Source organism: Lissotriton helveticus, chromosome 5_1 (assembly GCF_964261635.1).
Source record: "Lissotriton helveticus chromosome 5_1, aLisHel1.1, whole genome shotgun sequence".
Lineage (NCBI taxonomy): Eukaryota > Metazoa > Chordata > Amphibia > Caudata > Salamandridae > Lissotriton > Lissotriton helveticus.
The window spans coordinates 1688848987-1688867362 of NC_136065.1; positions in this window are offsets into that span (position 1 = coordinate 1688848987).

Below are 18376 nucleotides of genomic sequence, written 5' to 3' on the forward strand. Positions count from 1 at the left end.
GACTGTCACCAGTGTCCACCTCATGGGTGCACCAGCTTGTCTGACTTGGGGTCAGGGAAAACAGATGTCTGAAGGACTGAAGAACGTGTCTGCAGTCCTGTTGGTGATGTTCAGAGAGGCTGTCAGCAAATACTACACCATCTACTGAACCATCATCAGGGTTCTGAGTAAGCAGGTCTGGGAGAGGGTCACTCTCTTCCTCCTGCCCCTCATCTGTAGCCATGAGCAAGCCCATGTCTGCCCTGTCGACAAATGCTTTAAGTCTGTTGACATGAAGCACCCTGTGGGGGCTTCTGGGAGTCCCAAGGTCCACCAAGTACTTCTCCCTTCTGTTCAACTATTGTGTGGGGTCCAGACCATTTGTCCTGGAGTGCTGCTGGGGCCACTGGCTCCAACACCCACACTGTCTGTCCTGGCTGGTACACTGTCAGCACAGCCGTTTGGTCATGCCAAGCTTTCTGAAGTTCTTGGCTGGCCTCAAGGTTTTTAGAAGCCTTCTCCATATACTCAGCCATCCTGGAGCGGAGACCAAGTACATGTCCTGCTTAGGCTTTATGAGAGGTAACTCCCATCCTTCCTTCACAAGACATAGGGGTCCTCTTACAGGATGCCCAAACAAAAGCTCAAAAGGGCTGTAGCCAAACCCCTTTTGTGGGACCTCTCTGTAAGCAAACAGAAGGCAGGGTAAAAGGATGTCCCATCTTCGCCTCAGCTTTTCAGGTAACCCTTTTATCATCCCTTTGAGGGTCGAGTTGAATCTTTCCACAAGCCCATTGCACTGTGGGTGATAGGGGGTGGTGAACTTATAGTTGACACCACACTCTCTCCACATTGCAGTTAGATATCCTGACATGAAGTTTGCACCTCTGTCAGAGACAACCTCCTTTGGAAACCCCACTCTGGAGAAAACTCCAAGTAGGGCTCTTGCCACAACAGGAGCTGTTGTGGTCCTCAGGGGAATAGCTTCTGGATACCTGATGGCATGATCCACTACCACCAGTATAAATCTGTGCCCAGATGCTGTTTGGGGTCCATGGGTCCTACAATGTCTATACCCACTCTCTCAAAGGGTACCCCCACCACAGGTAGTGGTATGAGTGGGGCCTTTGTTGTGCCACCTGATTAGCCACTGGCTTGGCAGATAACACAGGAGCGACAAAACTCCTTGGTATCTTCTGACATGTGGGGCCAGTGAAAGTGAGGGACAAGCCTGTCCCAAGTCTTATTCTGGCCCAGGTGTCCTGCTAAGGGAATATCATGGGCCAAGGTAAGAAGGAAGCCCCTGAATTGCAGAGTTATAACCAACCTCCTGGAAGCACCAGGCTTGGGGTCTCTAGCCTCTGAATAAAGGAGCCCATCATCCCAATACACTTTATAGGTACCTTGAGCATTCCCAGCAGCCTCAGCAGAAGCCTGCTGTCTGCGGGGTTCAAGAGAGGAACAGTCTAACTGTGCCTGCCTCAGATCTGCCCTTGAGGGTCCCCCTGTCCCAAGAAACTCAACCTGATCAGGCTCAAGCTCTTCTAGGACAGTTCCCTCTTGGGTCTCAGAATCACCCTCCTGGGAGGGCTGATCCTCAACCTGAGGCGGTGGGGAAGGCACTGCCTTAACCCTCTTGCTCTTTCTCTTGGGTAGTGTGTGGTCTATTGTTCCAAGATCCAGCACTTGTTCAGGTAAGCACTTTTTGGCCTGTGACCTGCTCACAGCAAGGACATGTGCTGATATTCCCAGCATTTCTGCATGGGTCCTATACTCCACCTCAGACCAGACTGAGGGTTCAAGATCATTACCTAACAGACACTCTACAGGAAGGTCTGAACTCACAACAACTCTTTTGAGGCCAGTTACCCCTCCCCAGGAGAAGTTAACAACTGCCATACTATGGGAGGTAATGGCATTGCTAGCGTTGGTCACTAGGTAGGTCTCACCTAGTATGATCTGTTCAGGGTCCACAAAGTTAGGTGTCACCATGGTGACACTGGCATGTGTCCCTGTAGGCCTGAGCCATCTTATCATTAAGAAAAGGTGTCTGCCTGTACTTGCTCAGATTACTGACACTTACAATAGAGGACATTGCTATGTCCCCATCACAGACAAAAACAGCCTGAGTTGGTACTCTGACTAGGCCAGAGTCCACCTCCGTTCCCAGGGTCAACCCTACTACACCCTTCTGATGGAAACCACCACTAACAGCTGGACTAGGGGGAACAGTTGCCTTAGGGGCAATAGTAGTTGGTGCTGTGCCCTTCTTGGTGCCCTCACTAAACCAGTGAGAGACTGATTTACAGTATCCACACCAGGGCTTCTTTGGGCCTTCTTGTTTCTGTATGTTCTTTTTGGAGCCACACTCCCCCTGTGCCTTTTGGGGACCTGGTGAAGACTTCTGGTCTTTTTGTTTCTGCTCATTACCCTTCTGGTCTGCTTTTTTCTGATCACCCCCTGGTTCTGGTTTCTCTGCATAATCCTTGTTCTGACCCATTTGTCTGCCTTCTTTCCCAATTTTTGGGGAGAGGTCAGATCAGAGTCAATCAGGTATTGATGCAATAACTGGTTTTGACAATTGTTAAGTATTTGCTCTCTCATGATCAAATTATACAATCCTGTATAGTCCTTAACTTGACTTCTCAATAACCAGCCTTCCAGAGCCTTAGTGGCACAATCAACAAAATCAGTCCAGTCCTGAGTCTGTGTCTTCTGGGTATCTCTGAACAACAACATATATTGTTCAGTGGTTAGGCCAAACCCATCAATCAGAGCACTCTTCAGGACAGAGTAGTTGTTAGCATCCCCATAACTAACTGTGAGGAGCTTATCTCTACCTTTTTCTGAAAAGGAGAGCCATAAGATTGCTGCCCACTGACTTTGGGGTACCTGCTGTACTTTGCAGGCTCTCTCCAAAGCAGTTATCCATTTGTGGATGTCATCCCCTTCTTTGTAGGGGGGTACAATCTTGCTTAGGTGTCTATTCTCATAGGACCTATCTTTATCTTTAGGGATATTGCTGCCACCAGTGGGTTCTAGCCCACTCTCTCTATGCTCTCTAGCACGAGCAAGCTTATCTTTGGCCAAGGCAACTTCAAGTTCTTGCCTCTCAATCCTTAGAGCAGCCTCTCTCATTTTGGCCTCATGTTCCCTTCTCTGAGGGGAGGTCATCCCTCTCTGAGCAGGGCCATGAGAGCTATTTGAAGCATGGGATTGGAGTGATTCCCTAGAGTGGGATCTTCCTCTCCTCTGCCTCTGGATAAGCCCACTTGGGGGTCTGTATGGGGGCTGCCCATACAGACCCCATGCATGCTTAGGTTAGCCTGGCTAAGTCTCCCGACTGGGACCTGGCTATTTACCTCAAGATCAGAATCATCCTCTTCCACCCCCTCTTCTTCCTCATCTGGTACAAGAGTATCAGCATTATCATCTGAGGAGGAAAAGACTTCATCTGCATTTCCTGTATCACCTGTCTTAGGTGGATGTTGAGCATCATACTCTTCTAAGAGCTCAAACAGGAATTTGAGGGTAGGGTTTGAACCCTGTTTTAGCCTTCTAAAAGTACACAATTGTCTCAATTCTTGGAAGGATAAGGCTTCATATTTCAAAGCAGTCCTCAAGGCATCTGTCAGGGTCCAGGTACTGCGCCTACATTGCTGTGATAACCAGCTCATTATTCACGCACTACGTAGGTTAGACAAGATCAAAATACTACAACTCCCAGAATCTCCCTAGGGGAGGTATTAACTGTGATCCTGACACGCTTCCTGTTGCGTGTAATTTTCAGCTTTCTTGCTCCTTGCTGGCTGGTAGAGGAGCACGCTTCACGTCGCGTCTGATTACCGGCTTCGGAGTTGAAGAGGCCGTTGTTTTCGATTTCCCGACCCAAGGTAGGACCGGGATTGTTATTTGTCTTGTTCTTCAGAAACGGAGCACGTTGCCTTCCGCCGCGCTGCCGTACGGAGATTACAATTTTCCTTTGTTTTGCACTTCAGAAGCGGAGCGCGGTAGTTTAGGCTACGCGTTACCGTTTCAGCCCCGTTGTAGAAGTGCTCATACTTCTAGGGGTATTTGTTGTTTTGCTTTGCAGGACTATCACTGTGCAGGCGGATTACCAGCGGAGCGCAGTAGTGGTCACAACTACGCGTTACCGTGTGGACCTTCCTTTTTCCCAATTACCATGGTTCTCTCCTCAGGATCATTTACTGTTTACTCTTAGAGAACTCTTGATCTTACTCCTTATCAGAGCGGAGTGTTGTGGTTCTTGCTCCCTACACACTACTGTATCTGTAAGGCCAGGGCGCTATTCAGTTACTTTTCTTTCCATGCATCATAAAAGGAATTCATAGCTTTGATTGTCGTTAATTGATTCCACCATCAGAACACACCATTGCAAGGCAATCCTCATACTCTTGTCATGGTAGGCAGAGGGTTGTTTATGGTATTTCACGTGTGTGGGTCATATGTTTTTCTATGCGAAACTTGAGTATTGTTTATGTTTCATTTAGGCATAACTCAGTAAAGGCTGGTGGTGAATGAGGAGGATTTCTACAGAAGGTTTGTTTCCTTTATTGAGCAGGTACAAATGATTATGTAGTGAGACCATTCGAGAGTAGCCTGATGTGGTATAAACTGTTTCTAAGTATATGCTTTGTCGTTACAGGTTTACTCCCTTTCCCTGCTGTCCCTTCCCTTTCCCTTCCTTTTATTCCCTTGCCTAATGGCTCAAATACTCTGTGTATTACGTCTAGAGTGTTTGTGACGTTGGGAGGTGGACCATTATATACTACAACCGGATTCTGTGGAGCAAAATCGGACAGAATTACACGCCCAAGAATATAGCTCTGCCTGATTCGGTTGTCATTATAATGGCTACTATGGAGGATGTTCTTCAGGCCTTTGTTATGGTTCAGCAGGAGTTAGCCTCCTCTAAAGCAGAAACTGCAGCGTTAAGGGAAAAGGTAGACAAGTTAACCAGAAATCCTTTTGATGCATCTTCCCCCAGGTACAGCTTACAGTACCTCCTCCCATCCCTTTGGCCAGCCCGAGCGCTATTCTGGAGACCCAGCTAAGACACAAGTATTTCTTACTCAAATTATGCTTAATTTTTCTTGCAAGCCAGCATCCTTACCTAATAACCACTCACGAGTGGCGTTTGCCATTTCCTATCTCATAGGTGATGCGGCCAACTGGGCGGTTCCCCTAGTAAGGAAGAACAATGCCATACTTTCAGATTGGTCAGCGTTTCGCACCGAGTTCGAAAGAGTGTTCGATCGAAGGGCCACCACGTTCAGTGCAGACAGAGAACTTCTCACCCGTAGACAAGGAAAGCGTGATTTAGTGACTTATCTTACTGATTTCAATAGACTGGTGGCGGAGACAGCTTGGCCCGAAGAAAAAAGAATGTCTCTTTTTTATCAAGGGCTAAGTGAAGGACTAAAGGATATTATAGCGCAAATTGATTCACAAATCGTCACCTGTACGGATATGATAAATTTGACGCTACGATTGGATGGTAGACTAGCAGAAAGAGGGGGCGATAGGAGACGTTGGGACAAGGTCTCTTTGGGTTCTGAGGTCAACCCTCGTAGAGCCCTACCATCGTCAGAGACGGGCACCGAACCCATGGAAATCGGTGCAGTAAGAGCACCGTTATCCAGAGAAGAGAAAGAGAGCCGCAGCGCATTGGGGTTGTGCATGTACTGTGGGAAGAAGGGGCATTATGTAAAAGAGTGCCCCACCAAACCAAAGACCTCGGGGGTATGGAATCGGAGTAAAAAGTTAGCAGTCTCTGTCATAGGTACACCCGAGAGTAAGTCTAAGACACCTCAGGAAAGAGAAGAGATACAGCCTTTGAAGATCCCTTCTCTAACTATTTTGACCTTGCAAGATACAGAAACCCATATCATTCTTCCCATGAGACTTGAGAGTCGGCTACAGGCCCATCAGGTCAGGGTTATGATAGATTCCAGGGCCACGGGCAATTTTATAGACAGTGGTTTGGTGTCCTCCTTATCCTTAGACAGAGTGCCTCGAAACACACCTGAAGAGGTATTAGCTGTAGATGGGAAGCCATTGAAATCTGGTCTCATTACAGAACAGACTGATTTAGTGGTACTGTCTGTTGAAGTGCCTGAGGGTAGACATAGAGAAGAATTGGCATTAAATATCATAGAGGCCCCTCAGTATGAGGTCATTTTGGGAATGCCGTGGTTATGCCACCACAACCCTACGATAGATTGGAAGGCCAAACAGATACAGTTCCTGTCGGATGAATGCAAGGAGCACCTGGAAGGTCACAAAACGTATCATACCGCAGCCTTGTTGATTCCAGTGGTAGTGGCTACTGCAGCTGAGAAAATGGTTACTTTGCCTTCTGAATGCCTGTGTTTAAAGGATGTGTTTAGCGAAAGCAAGGCAGAACAGTTACCACCTCATAGGATATATGACTGTCATATAGACCTAGTGGAGGGTGCCACCATTCCATCATGTCGAGTATACGCCTTATCAGTCCCAGAGACCAAACATCTGAAAAAATATATAGATCACTATGTGGAGATCAGGTTTATTAGGCCATCCAGATCTCCTGCTGCCTCTCCTTTGTTTTTTATCAAGAAAGCGAATGGTGATCTGAGAGCATGTGTGGACTATCGCATGTTGAACAAGAATACTGTACGAAACCGATACCCATTACCACTCATATCAGTCCTCTTGGATCATGTGAGGGATGCCAAAATTTACACCAGACTGGACCTCCGGGGCGCGTACCATTTGGTGCGCGTTCGGGAGGGGGATGAGTGGAAAACTGCCTTCAAGACACGTTATGGGTTGTATGAGTACACTGTCATGCCGTTCGGGCTATGTAACGCCCCTGCGGCATTTCAATTCTTCCTAAACGATGTCTTGAAGGAGTTTGTGGACATCTGTGCTGTAGTATACATAGATGATATCTTAATATACTCAGACAAGACCGAACTACACAGACAGCATGTTTGTAATGTTTTACAGAAATTGAGGGAACATAGGCTTTACTGTAAGTTGAGCAAGTGTGAATTCAGCGTGCCCAAGGTGGAATTCTTGGGGGTTATGCTTTGCCCTACAGGTTTACAAATGTCTGACAGAAAGATGCAGGCCGTACAAGAGTGGCCTTTCCCCTCCTGTGTGAAAGATGTTCAGAGCTTCCTGGGGTTCGCAAATTATTATCGCAGATTTATTCACCAGTTCTCCCAGGTGGCAGTGCCCTTGTCCAGATTGCTTAGGAAAGGGGTGTCTTTTCTTTGGACTAGCGAGGCCGCTGAAGCCTTTAGGAAACTGAAGGAGGCTTTTATTACAGCTCCAATACTAGCCCATCCAAAACCCGAAAACCCTTACATAGTAGAAGCCGATGCTTCGGATGAAGCGATAGGGGCTATTCTGTCACAGAGAAACCAGATCACAGGACAACTACATCCGGTAGCGTATCTGTCCAAAAAACTGAGCATGGCAGAAAAGAACTACACTATTGCTGAGAAAGCGCTGTTAGCTATAAAAAGGGCTTTCCAAGAGTGGCGACAATATTTGTGGGGAGCAGCTTTTCCGATAACAGTATTCACTGACCATAGGAACCTCCAATTCATGAAGACGCCAAATACCTCACTCAGAGACAAATGAGGTGGATGCTTTTCTTCTCGGAGTATGACTTTGTGATCACTTTTAGACCTGGGGCGGACAACCGGAAAGCAGACTCGTTGTCCAGACAAAACCAGGCAGACAAGGCCACTAGCGAGGAAATATTGGAGGCAATAGTGGATCCTGTAAAAGTGGTTTGTGTGATTCAGGCAGGCAGTTTTTTGGACATGATACGCAGAACAAAAGATCAGGATGCCTGGGTGATGTGGGCCACAAAAGGTAGAGGTTGTGTATTGAAGCAAGGGCTGCCTTTCCACAATAACAAACTGTTTTTACCCACTAGGGCATTGCAGAAGAAGGCTTTTGAGTGGTGTCACGATTCCCCTTTAGCAGGTCACCAAGGGGTGAGCAAGACTGTTCAATTGTTGCAACGCCATTTCTGGTGGGAAACTGATAAAAATGACGTCTCCATATGGGTAAAGCAGTGTGAAGACAGTGCTCGTGCAAAAAACGAGACGGGAAAGAAGAAAGGAATGTTGATGCCTCTGCCCACACCTAAAAGACCATGGCAAACCATTAGCATAGATTACATTACGGGTCTACCACCAGATCAGGGCAAGACAGCCATCCTGGTGGTTGTTGATAGCCTCACGAAAATGGGGCATTTCATTCCTTGTGTGAATCTACCCACTGCTGGACAAACGGCACAATTACTGTTGAATAACGTGATACGTTTACACGGAGTGCCAGATGTCATTGTATCTGACAGGGGCCCACAATTCGTCGCCAGGTTCTGGAAAGTTTGGTGCCAGGCGATGCACATCCAACCCTCTCTCTCCACTAGTTTCCACCCACAGACGGATGGGCAAACAGAAAGACTCAATCAAACCCTGAAGAAGTACCTAAGGTGTTACGCGGCGGATGCTCATGACTCGTGGGTCTCTTTGTTGTGGATGGCTGAGGTAGCATATAACAATGCCTGGCATAGTTCAGTGGGTGTGTCACTTTTTTGTGCCACCTATGGATTTGATGTCCGGATACTTCCAGTCAGCATCCCGGAGGGGGTGGCGGATCAACCTACGGTACTGGGACAAATGCAGAAATTGCATGCTGTGCATAGGAAGGTCAGAGTACATCTGCAGAAGGCAAAGCTGGAGTACAAGAGATGGGAGAGTGGGCCGTTGTATCAGGTGGGTGACAGAGTATGGCTGTCCACCAAGAACATCAGGTTCAAGTTGCGAAGTATCTTCCATCCTAGATATATAGGACCTTATGTCATCCTGAGACAGATCAATCCTGTGGCTTTCAGAATGAAATTGCCTGGTACTCTTAGGATACATCCTGTGTTCCATTGTAGCCTGCTGAAACCCGCTTTTTCTGCTAGGAGACGTGCACCTCCCCCGGTGTTCTGTGATGGGGGTTTCGAGTATGTGGTACGGAGCATAAAGGACTCAAAGTGGAGGAGAGGTGTGTTGTGGTATTTGGTTTCCTGGAAAGGGTACTCGGCAGAGGATGATTCCTGGGAACCTGTGCAGAACATGCATGCCCCTGATGCCATCCGTTCCTTCCATCGTAGGTTCCCTATGCGGCCTGGTCCTAGGAGGCGCTAGGGGGGAGGACATACTGTCAGGGTCCAGGTACTGCGCCTACATTGCTGTGTTAACCAGCTCATTATTCACGCACTACGTAGGTTAGACAAGATCAAAAAACTACAACTCCCAGAATCCCCGGCTAGGGGAGGTATTAACTGTGATCCTGACACGCTTCCTGTTGCGTGTAATTCTCAGCTTTCTTGCTCCTTGCCGGCTGGTAGAGGAGCACCCTTCACGTCGCGTCTGACTCCTGGCTTCGGAGTTGAAGAGGCCGTTGTTTCCGATTTCCCGACACGAGGTAGGACCGGGATTGTTATTTGTCTTGTTCATCAGAAACGGAGCGCGTTGCCTTCCGCCGCGCTGCCGGCCGGAGATTACAATTTTCCTTTGCTTTGGAATTCAGAAGCGGAGCGCGGTAGTTTAGGCTACGCGTTACCGTTTCAGCCCCGTTGTAGAAGTGCTCATACTTCTAGGGGCATTTGTTGTTTTGCTTTGCGGGACTATCACTGTGCAGGCGGATTACCAGCGGAGCGCAGTAGTGGTCACAACTACGCGTTACCGTGTGGACCTTCCTTTTTCCCAATTACCATGGTTCTCTCCTCAAGATCATTTACTGTTTACTCTTAGAGAACTCTTTATCTTACTCCTTATCAGAGCGGAGTGTTGTGGTTCTTGCTCCCTACACACTACCGTATCTGTAAGGCCAGGGCGCTATTCAGTTACTTTTCTTTCCATGCCTCATAAAAGGAATTCATAGCTTTGATTGTCGTTAATTGATTCCACCATCAGAACCCACCATTGCAAGGCAATCCTCACACTCTTGTCATGGTAGGTAGAAGGGTTTCTTATGGTATTTCACGTGTGTGGGTCATATGTTTTTCTATGCGAAACTTGAGTATTGTTTATGTTTCATTTAGGCATAACTCAGTCAAGGCTGGTGGTGAATGAGGAGGATTTCTACAGAAGTTTTGTTTCCTTTATTGAGCAGGTACAAATGATTATCTAGTGAGACCATTCGAGAGTAGCCTGATGTGGTATAAACTGTTTCTAAGTATATGCTTTGTCGTTACAGGTTTACTCCCTTTCCCTGCTGTCCCTTCCCTTTCCCTCCCTTTTATTCCCTCGCCTAATGGCTCAAATACTCTGTGTATTACGTCTAGAGTGTTTGACGTTGGGAGGTGGACCATTATATACTACAACCGGATTCTGTGGAGCAAAATCGGACAGGATCTACCTCTGCAGGCAGGGAACCACTGGGGTTCACTGTCTGAGACATGTTTTCTAGTGAGGTGTGGGGGTGCACCTACCTACACTATTTGTTTTCCTACAGAACCTTTCTAGGAGTTGTAGTCAGGGCGTGCGAGGCTCTGGCTCTACAACAGCTAAGTTCAGTAGAACTTAAGTATACTAAGACTTGTTTTTATATGTACCTATAGGTACCTATGTGATCTTTCAAATGATATCTCAAGATTACAAGTGGTAAAACAACAGCAAGCTCTAATCCCAACCGCTGCACACCAATGTGAGAAGTTGGCCTGGTATATGATGTTCACTATTCTAGTGAACAACTTGCACCAGTCCAAACAACCCTTATGGTGATGGTTGTAAGTCAACCTTATAGACCAGCTATCCTAGTGGTAGCGTGGACAGAACAGTCTTAGGCTAAAAGACTCTTGAGGGCGTGTAAAGCCAGCTGTTTTACCATATGTAACCCCTTGAATACCAAATGAAAGGACACCACACAGGATATATATAAAATATATATGTATTTATTCACAAACACACTCCTCTGAACTCTTTTTGAGGTCAGAGGCCAAAGCACATAACAAGATACTTAGTCAGAATACGTTAAGTTGCACAATTTACAGTTATGCCCTAGGGGCATAGGTGTGAAGATGTGTTGGGTTTCGTCGTTGAATCCTATGGAGCCTTGGAAAAAGATGCTGCAGGCCACCAGGAGGAAGATGTGCGGGTGGATCCAAGGGTGGATCAAAGATGAAGAGGACCTGAAAGCAGAGGGGACAGAGTCTGGGTCACTAGCTAGTGACCGGGTGGAACTGGGGTGGCAGAGTGGGCTAAAGAACGGTGATGGAGCAAACCCAGATCTTTTGACTGGGTGTGAGCGTTTGATTGGTTCAGATGCTCTGTCCATCACCACCCCTTTTTGTACCGCGTGGAACCAGGATGGAACCAGACGATGTTGAGGAGCAATCAGGTGCTGTATTGAAGCTTGTCTTTGCAGCCACGTGGACCAGGAGGCGTCGACGACGACCAGGTGCTGGAGACAAGCTGTCCCACGAAGGTTCTCGCAGATGGAGGGGTCGACTTCCGGATTGGAGTCAACAGGCCTTGGCAAAGGTAACCCACACAGGATACAACAAAGGCTTCTGGTGCAGACCAGCAAGGTCTGAGGTGCTTCCTCTTTGCAGGGAAGCAAGGGCCAGTCTGGAGCAACCAGACCAGCTTGGTGGTTCAAAAGGATTGTCGTCACAGAGGCTACTAGCCAACGGGCGATCAACCGGACAACGCGTCGAGCAGAACACAAGCAGAAGGACCCCACGCAGAACTCGTGGAGTGTGGAGGGCTGATCTTCGGTGCAGGTGGAGCTCGGGTTCGGGGTTTCTCAATCCCCAGTGCACAGCTTCGAGGATGCCTCAGGAGCTGCACAGTTAGCAAGTTGCAGGCTTTCCAAGATGTCCGGTCCCACGTGTCTCGTCGCCTCCACGGACCTCAGCTATGCTGCAGTCGTGAAGAGAGGTCTCAGAGAGGTCTGGAAGTCTGGGTCTCGTCAGGCTCCAAAGAAAGCCGTTGATTTGCTGGATGGTGCCTGGTTGCCCAGGGTGGTCACTCCTTGGCCATAAGGGAGATTCTTCAGTCTTCAGCTTCAGCAGAAGGTTGAAGGTCCAGAGTTTCGTGTCAAGTTTTGATTCAGGATTAATCTAAAGTCTCAGGACTCAGCTCCTACCTTTATACAACTAAAAGAGGCTGGATTACTTTCTTGGTCCCTCCTATGGGTGGGTCCAGGAAGGGGGGTGGTTACACCCCCTTTCCTTTGTCCAGTTTCGCGCCAGAGCTGGGGCTGGAGTGCCCCCAGCAACCGGTTTAAACCGGGGTATGCATGGAGCACCTAGGGTGCTCCAGGCAGTGTCCCAATCTATTCAGCCCTCCCTGTCCCAATACACAAAGTCCTGTCTGGGGTGGTGCTCGCACCTCCCCAGGCAGGAAACCTATTGTCCAAACCTCCGTGACTGGAAGGACTCCCAGCAGCAGGAGGTCAGACTTGTGTCTGTGACAGCAGCATCCATTTTGTGACGCTGGGGCTCTAGTTAACTTTAACCGGATAGTCAGCAACAACATGTCTTCTCCCTCTAGAAGGGTGGAATGCTACCCCCGTCGCCAGAATAGGCGAGGGGTAGTATTCCAAAGCGTATGACACCTTACACGTCATGTTTGGATAAAGCCAAACCAAAGTTAGCATTTAACCGCGAGGTTCATAATGCACTTAAGAGTATATGGTATGGCAATATCATAGAACAGCTATAAGGACATGGTTCCGAAAGTTGCAGACAGGCTCAGCTCATGCTAGAGCACCATCTCACACATAACCAAGCAGGCTGCCTCCAGGATTGTTAAGGCCTGCCATAGGAGTGACTTATAGGTTACTGTGTGTCTATATATAAGGGTAGATATAGGAATACTATATCTAAGCAAGGGGTGATTACACGACCTTGCCCCCAGCTGAGTGATCAGCCAGTTGTGTCAGTTTGAATGGCCAGCCAGGGGTGGCATAATACATGCTGCAGCCCCTGGTAGGCCTTGGTTACACCTATGCCCTGAGTACCTAGGGTACACTTCTACAGGGGCTGACAAGGTGAACCAATTCCCAATTGGGTATGTACCTAGAGTACATGGTGTAATTTTAGAGAGACTGCATCTGGGCTGTGGGTCTGATTAGCAGGCCCACAGCCACATCTAAGTCGAAAACCAGTAAAGCAAAGCAAAAAGTGGGGGTGACCATAGGAAGCAGACCCTACTCTCCTACACATGGCACTCGCTGAGGTTGTAGGGATCATGAATGACACAGTCACATTATACAGGGGCAGACTTGTACGGTTTGTACTACAGACCATAATCTTTAGACCTGCTCTTGCAGCGGGCCATCATTTAAGGCACAGGTACAAGCCATTAGTCCACCGACTATTAATGCTATTAGTGGGAAAGCGCACACAAAGTATAAAGAGATTCCCTTCTGGGTTGCTTGTAATACCAATCCGTTGGAACTAGTTTATCTGCATACAACACCCCAATAATATTGACTATGTGTCTTCCTCTAGGGATGATAATTCCTGGTGAAGTATATTTGCATGCATGTACACCAGAAGCATGACATGCCTTAATTGGCAGTTCTGAGGTACTGAAACAAGTATAGAACAAGCATGGGGCTGCACCGTCTCTGGACTTAGGTATTAAGTTATTGTGGAACTTTTGATCAGTATCCTCATTCATCCTGAACAAATATTAAGGGAGAAGCTTCGATTCACACCACACGCCAGGAAATAGAAGCAGTTCCAGTTCGTGAATTGAAACTACCAAAAATAATCACAGACGTTTACACCTCCGTGGGTCATGATACCCCTAGGTGCAGGAGCCGTTAATCCACATTTAAACCTAGAAGTGATATTGAGGGTTTTGTTAAAAAGAAATCTGCAATGGAAGGTAGAAAGAAACAGATGGTTAGAGAGCAAAGACCAACTGGATCTCACCCATGTCTGGAACCTGGAATGGTTAGTTATAATTTAAGGGACCATGAAAACATTTTTAAAAAACAGAAACTTATCAATATTCTGATATCCACTCTCCATGGTCTTTTCAGGACACTGATGGCAAACAAGCAGAGAGAGAGGGTTCAAGCAGAGTACTGCAGAAATGAGAAGTATAACAGAAAAGGTGAAACGGGATGAGAGGCTGAAGTCAGGGTGAAGAGGGAAGAGAAAGGGTTGGAATCTAAAACTCAAATTTAAAAAGAAAGAAAGTAGCAGGCCTTTCTAAGAAACATGCTGATACAACTACAGATTTTCCTGCAAAACATGACTTGAACGATAGGGCTTCCAGACAGTACAGCAGAAGTCACAATGGTACATCAGACGCTTCAGTATTTCTGGTGGCGAGTCCAACTGATGAGTTCATTTGAGTCGATTTGAGATTCCATTGGTAGAGTTTATTTTCATGTACATGATTATTGTGTTTGCTCCCCTCTAATCATTATGTTACATCTTCTTCCCCATTGCGTGCTCACCCAGGTCTGTAAATGGTTCTATTAGTTGTTACCACTTGATTCAAGGCTTACTAGAAGCCCCATATAATTCATGTTCTAGATTTTACTATAGTAATGATTATTATTCCTGTATGATTATTCACCTACTACCCTTATATCACCACGTTACATCATATAGCCCCCTCCCTATCCTCGCTAGACTTATAATTGAATTGTTATGCGTGAACTATTTGATCTTATGATTATTTACTACCCATGTTTGATTCATGATCTGATTGTTACCTTTCCCTATAACTGTAAAGCGCTCTGATATCCTTCGGGATCTAATCCGCACTATATAAAACTTTGTAAATAAACATTTAAAACCTCCTGATAGGTTTTATGACTTAGAAATACAAATTGAAAGGAATATACCATGATCTATTAAAGCTGCCTTCTGGTCTCATTTATCTGAAGATCATATCATACTTGCTGAGGAAGACTGTTCTCCAGTCTTTAGTAGGGAAGTTCCCAGAGGGAGAGGAAGTAATAGGAGTAGCTTTTTCTCCTATAGCACCCGAGGACATCAGGGAAATTTACATCAGTCATGTGACTGTAAGACCCCAAGTGGGGTGAGATAAACATTCTATTCCACGTTATTCCCTTAAGCCGTGAACCTCAAACGCAGGCTCAATACCCTTTAAAACCAGAAGCACAGCAAGGTTTCAAGACCAATTGCAAAATCAGGGCACAACTCAGGGCACAACAGTGCCTTGTCTGTCACCAATGAACATGCCCCTTTTCCCCATATCTAAACCAGATGGATCCTATAGGATAGTTTTGGTCTATAGGAATTTAAACTCACACATGCACCCGTATGCGGTGCAAAATGCGCAACGCACAGGTTTATTGATGAACTTGGTGCATGAAAAATACAAAACAACTGTAGATATCGCTAACAGGTTTTTCAAACAGAACATAGCATCTGAAAGTAAGTATCTAACCGCTTTTAGTTTTGATGGGGTGAAGATCTTGTTCCTATGCTTGCCTATAGGCTATAAGAACAGTCTTGGTTTATTCTCAGAGCGCATCATGGAGATCTTACAACCAGATCCCAAGGTATTATCATACATTGATGATATCTATCTTACTGATAAAGACCTGGACGTACACCTAACTAAGAGGAACAAAGTTGTAACGTTATTAACATTACATGGTAATAGGATTAACTTTAAAAAGTTGAAGATTTCCTACTTTAAGGTGACCTTCCTCCAACACAAGTTATCCAATGAGTGCAAGGGTTTGGCTCCTGATTTCCTTCAGAAGTACACTACCTTGCAAACTCCCAACACACTGACAAAGTTGCAATACCAGCTGGGATTTCTTAACTTTGGCCGTACTTATTTGCCTCACAATGCTGAGCGAGGGAAGCCCTTGTATGACTTAATTTCTCACATGTTTTCAACAAAACAGTGGGTGAACAAATACATTGATATCTGCATGCTCTGCAAGCAGACATGCTAGAGACAAAATATTTACAAACTAGGGAAATTAAGACCAGCCTAGTTCTTCGAGTCATATAGTCAGCCAATCAGGTTATACCTATGTGGCCTACAATGAGGGACAGGCTGTTCCTAAATCATAAAAGTCTTACTGTATTCTCTAGCAGAAGCACATTTTGTTTCTGTTGAAAAAATTCCTGCTGATTTGCAAACAGCTAACTTGAAGGGATACCTTTTGGCACAGGGGAAATTAATGATTGTGGATTCTCCCATACCCGCACTAGAGGCAGCCTCTAAAGCCAGCATTTCGAATGTTTGTGTCCTACACCCAAGATGGATGCAGTGGGCCTATTCTCTAAGTGCAGTGAATGTAAAGCTTCAGTATGATTCCACTCTTTGTACACAGGATGTTCTCCAATATGAACAACATGCTCCTCAATCTATAAAAGCTACACCTATTGAGTGTTATTACAGTGTATTCTACACTATTCGCTCTGTTCAACCAGCCGTAGTAACTAAATATAACTACTCCACAGTCTGCACGGCAGTGCAAGGTGTAGTGAAAGACAGTGAATTCCGTCTGCAGTCCACTCACATTAAGATCTTAGGCAATTCCAATCTCTTCTCACGCTAGTTTCCAATATTTTCTATCAATTTTTGTTTACCCTGGTTGTGGACATCAAATATGTCACGTATGGGGCCCAAAAGTCTTTTGGTCTGGATGATGCAGGCAGTTCTTCTGCATATGTCTCCAGCAGAGTTTTACAGTACACCATATCTCGCATCCATTCTGTACGCCTTGGTATCTTCTTCACGCCCCAGCGTATAGACACTCCATGCTTGGCTAACAGTAGTGCTACAGCCACAAATGTGTGTTGCGTGTGTGGTATGGCCTTGATAAGGCCCAATAGGCATACAGCGGGAGAGCATTTTATTCGTATCCCCACCATTTTGTAGATCGTCTGTGTTATCTGTGTCCAGTAGTGTGCTATCGAATTGCAAGTCCATGCTAAATGTAGGACGTCTGCATCAGTTGCCGTACATGCCGTGTCTGACCACAGTCCATATTTGAGAAGTTGCTGGGGGGAATAGTACGCTTGTTGCAAATATTTAAAATGAATGATTTTGATTTTGCTATTAGATGTGAGTCTGTGTAGTGACCCGCAGCAAAACTACAAGTCTGCTAATGTTAGAAGTGTATCCACGGTTGTATTACAAAGCTCCCTGGTTGCATCTATTGGGTCACTAAGTTCACTCTGTGAGGTTTTATATAATTTAGTGATCATGTTTTTGCTATCAGTGCATGTTACTAGGGCCTGCAAGGACAGCAGTTCAGGTGGTTCCTGAGGGAAACAGGGGCGCAACCCCATAATTGCCATTCTTAATCTGTGATATACAAATCTCAGCATTAGAGTGCCACTCCGGCCGGCCAGGAACTCATTGAGCGAGAGTAAGGATCCTACGGGAAAGGCATCTCCCATGGTTCTCCACCCTACCTCCTGAGTATCGTCAATGTTTCCATTTCTCTTGTGACGGACAGAGAGGGGTGATGAAGTAAAGGCAGCTTAGTAGCATATAGTGGGGCATTCTTCAGTGCTCTGTTTGTGCTATTTAATGGACTGGCAGATTTGAGGTTGGTCATCGGGCTCTCATGTGGAAGTACTGCATTGAGGGAGAAGGGGTGCGATTCATTATGCTCGATGGCGGTGTGTGCTGTGTACCTTTGAGGGTGATACCAGTAGTGGGCAGGGTGAGCTTGAGTGCACAAATAGTTGAAGCAAAGATCTGGGGCATCGAATCCACCCTTTGTATTGGGACGTGTGAGTGCCTGCCAACTGCCCAGGCGAGGGTTGTCATGCACGATTGTAATGTCTTAAAAAATTCCAGTGTAAGGGGAAATGGGGATGTTAACAAACAGATATAAGAAGTTAGAAAAGACAAACATTTTAATTATCGCCAGTCTGCCGGCAAGTGAAAGAGGCAGCCTGATCCAGCGCGTTATTTGGTCAAGCAGTTTTGTGATAGCAGTACCGTAGTTTTGGCATCTGACTACTTCTGGTCTCGATGTACCCAGATACCCAGGTATTTTAGTGGCTCTGTGCACCGCTCCAGTGGGTATTCTACTATATAGGCCAGAGTGGCCGGTGTTAATGGAAATACCATTGACATATTCCAGTTTATACTTGGTCCAGAGTACAATTCGAATTTGATATAGTCCCTCATCGTGGGTTCTAGGTTTGTTCTAGGTTCTCTGATATACACCACCATGTCTTCCACATGAAGGGATATCGCAACGGGCAGCGGACTGAATCTTAAAGCTGTGGATGCGTGTTTTTCTCTTATAATACAGGACAGGGGTTCCATTGCGAAGGCAAATAAAATCGGAGATAACGGACATCCCTGTCTCGTTCCCCTGCATATTCTCACTAGTTCTGATA